The sequence below is a fragment of the Acyrthosiphon pisum genome, chromosome X, assembly GCF_005508785.2.
Source record: "Acyrthosiphon pisum isolate AL4f chromosome X, pea_aphid_22Mar2018_4r6ur, whole genome shotgun sequence".
Classification (NCBI taxonomy): domain Eukaryota; kingdom Metazoa; phylum Arthropoda; class Insecta; order Hemiptera; family Aphididae; genus Acyrthosiphon; species Acyrthosiphon pisum.
In genome coordinates, this window is record NC_042493.1 from 32,697,517 (window position 1) to 32,700,382 (window position 2,866).

At 27.6% G+C, this 2,866-nt stretch overlaps 1 non-coding gene across 1 annotated transcript; it reads left to right on the plus strand.

Annotated features, from left to right (window-relative positions):
- The first annotated feature begins 1,713 nt into the window (after positions 1-1,713).
- LOC115033454 lies at positions 1,714-1,832 on the plus strand. The gene has a single exon (XR_003838812.1). It is a non-coding gene; the product is annotated as a 5S ribosomal RNA (ribosomal RNA).
- The last annotated feature ends 1,034 nt before the right edge of the window (positions 1,833-2,866 follow it).

The following is a 2,866-nucleotide window of genomic DNA, read 5'->3' on the forward strand; positions in this document are numbered from 1 at the left end:
GTCTGCGTTGATTGTAGACCTAGTGTCAACGCCGAATCTTATAATTTATATATATTATGTTGTAAATGTTCAATATGTTTAACAATTATTTCGCGGTTCCTTATTATATCATAATCTCACAACAACAATAAATTATGATACTATATTATAATATATTTATATTTTATTATGTCATAACAGTTTAATATATCCAGATGTAAACTTGATATATTATATTATTAATTTATTAATACAAATAATTAAATAAATATGTTTTTGAATTTTTAATAATTGTAATTAGGTAGGTATTATGGAAATATTAAGGTAGTAGTACTATAAGTTATAATCACAGGATTCGGGGTGCTAGCATCAAAATTCAGGGTGCTAAGCACCCTTAGCACCCCTGCGATTTGCGCCTATGGTTTAGGTATAAGACATATTATATACTTATCTATGGTATTAAAAAAAAATTGACCTATAATAGGAAGGTAACTATAATAAATTCCAAATTAATCACATCACAATATCCATTAGGTACTTATTATAACGCGTTATACATCAACAATAAACCGTGATACTATCATAAATATATAACAGTATACTTTAAAAGTTTTAAGTACCCACGAATAATATTATACAATCACAACCAAATAACTAAAATAGTTATTCTAGGTTTTTTAATATGTAATTTCGTCCAAATTTTAACTTTAAATGCTTATAAAAAAAATTGTGACGTTGTATTTTTAATATTTTTCAACTGTTATTGTAACAATAAATCAGGAGCCTTGCATTAAATTTTCACGCTTTTTTACCAAACAAACAACATTTTATTGATATTTATAGAAAAAAAAAACTAAAAAAATCGAAAACTGAGAATGTCCGTAAACAGCTCAAAAAGAGTCAAAATATTTTGAAAATTGTATGGTGTATGAAAAATAAAAATATTAACAGTCAGTGAAATTTTCAAATATCTACAGTCATTTGTTTTTTAATTACAATAAAATAAGAAAATCGTCACATGAGAAATCGAGCGAATATCAAATGTTGTAAAAATATGAATTTCAAACGCTCATAAAAATTCAATTTGACTTTCTTGTAGACATTTTTTTTCGATAAAGGTAGACAATATTATGAGAAATCTCGTATTATATTTTCAAATCTTAGATTTAAAAAGAAAAATTTTTACGAATTCTTAACCCAAAATAATTTGCTAATTTTCGTGATTTTTACATATTTTGTCAATTTTTGAACTTTAAATGGTAATAAAAAAAAACTGTGACTAAGGATTTTTAATATTTTTCAAATATCATTGTAAAAATATTGTAGGAGCCTTGTATTAAATTTTCAAGTATTTTTACTCAACAAATAAAGTTTTATTGACATTCATAGTACATTCACAAGTATTAAAGTTTCGACAGATGAGACTATAAAGCAACCTATGGCCATATTTAAATTATGTAACACTTTTCGACATGTTTTAGTAAACGGAGTTTAATCTCCTCAAGACGACAACAGGACGTCACACCCGCTGTTATGTCAAGACGGAGACATTTGATGGAGTTATTTGTCTGAATATTCTAGCCTTCATGATATCATTGATTACAAATTATTATTAATGATGATTTCTTTATACTATAGAAGATAAGTAAGTAGGTAAGTAACTAAGTAGATACCTATATAGTACATAGGTACCTATAATTATTATTATTTGCGGTCTGATAACCAACCAATCACGCCAACGACCATACCACGTTGAATCCACCAGTTCTCGTCCGATCACTGAAGTTAAGCAACGTCGGGCGTAGTTAGTACTTGGATGGGTGACCGCTTGGGAACACTACGTGCCGTTGGCTTTTTTTTTGTCCCTCTGTAAAATCGACGACATAAAAATAATACAATTTTGAATAATACATAAACAACATAATACTGCATTAATGTATTATATATTGACTATTACCTACCGTATAGGCGCATTACATATTTTAATATTTAATGGTTCACATGGTCCACACCCGGGTAATTTGTATGACTAGTAAGAAGTAACTATTATAAGTTATAACATTACTATAATGTTATTATTTAAAATATTAAACATTTAAACAGTAACAATAGGTACATACTTAATAATACATAATACAATATAATATTATCTATAAAATATAAATTAAATTATAATTTATAGTTAAATTAATAACTATTGTACTATTGTTATTTCATTTTTGTAGACTATAGGTCTTGTATAACTTTTGTTTCGAGAATACCTATTACACTCCTATTATAGTATGTAATGTAGCCTGTAGGTACATAATTCAAAACGTTATACATGGCCAGTATTACTGGCGTACAACAATACGCTCATTGCTCGGCGTATAGGTAATCACTTTTAAATTACAATTTAAAATTCACAACTCACAGATTCAGTGTTGAAATGAATATAGATATTGTATACGCATAGAAATTTATGGAATTCCTTTTATTCTCAATTTATACATTTTAAAAATAATACTGACCTTAACCGCATAAGGCATAAACATACCATAATTATTAATTATAAGCAGGGCTCGTAAGTTCATGCATCTGCATGTTTTTTTTGCTACACAGGAAAACATGCTAGCTGAGATACAAATCCGTTTCATAACAATAGTAGGAAATCTAGATGTCAAAAATATAACAGTGGCGCCGTCTGTCCAGAAAAAAATAAACTAAATAATGAAAGGTTAGGATAGGATTTTGTATTAATTGATTATATTAATCCATTGTAGGTGGAATTAAGTTAACACGACCAACTTGGTATAACTTTGATACTTTAGAGTTAAGTCAGACACTTACGACTTACGTACAAACTAATGTACTGCTGTGAATCAGAATTTTTGTTCTGGGCAACAGA